A 966-nucleotide genomic window follows, 5' to 3' on the forward strand; every position below is an offset into this window, starting at 1 on the left:
GCTTATAATAAAAAATTTGGTTATGATGTAATGAGTAAAAGTCTAGAGAGGTATATAGATGTCAGATTATGAAGGATCTTGTGTATCATTTTAGGGTATATGAAAGGCATATTGGGTAATGTGAAGAGGTTTCTGATCAGAAGAGGTGACTGAAATGCAGGCATGTAATCCCAGAACTCAGAAGCCTGAGGCAGGAGAATTGTCAGGAGTTTCAAAGCCACCCCTCACATACATTGTTACAGCTGAGAAGCTGAACCACCAACTGACTATAGGTAGTTTTGACATCTACTGTCCCAATCATCAATCATGCATGTTTGCACCCTCCTTTCCCCCCTCCCCCCATACTTGGGGGTGGGGGTCGGGACGGGGTTTCTCTGTGTAGCCCTGGCTGTTCTGGAACTTGCTCTGTAGACTGGCTGACCTCCAAATCAGAGATCTGCCTACCTACCCAGTGTTTGGACTAAAGTAATGTTCCACCATACCTGGCTGCTTGCATTCTTTCTTAACTCAAAATTTTCTTTTCTCTTTTGTCCTTTTTTCTTTTTCTCTTCCTTTTTTCTTTCTTTCTCTTTCTCTCTTTCTTTCTCTTCTTCTTCTTCTTCTTCTTCTTCCTCTTCCTCTTCCTCTTCCTCTTCCTCTTCCTCTTCCTCCTCCTCCTCCTCCTCCTCTCCCCCCCCACCCCCCAGAGAGGAGTTCCCTCCATTGTCCTGCAGCTCTCTGTAGGCCAGGCTTAAACTCACAGAGAGCCACTTGCCTCTCTCTCCTGAGTGCTGGAATTAAAGGTAAGCGCCACCACACCCACTCAATCCATTTCTCAAATTACTTGTTCATAGAGACGCTGAGATTATAGGGATAAAAACTTGAACTTGCTCAGCCCTCAAGGAACTCAGTTTAGTACGGTCCGGTGACAGCAACTGTGCTGTCAGCAGAATCCAAAGATCCGAGTCGAAGCCACCCCCCTCCAGG

This window comes from Mus pahari, chromosome 12 (genome assembly GCF_900095145.1).
Source record: "Mus pahari chromosome 12, PAHARI_EIJ_v1.1, whole genome shotgun sequence".
In the NCBI taxonomy this organism is placed as follows: domain Eukaryota; kingdom Metazoa; phylum Chordata; class Mammalia; order Rodentia; family Muridae; genus Mus; species Mus pahari.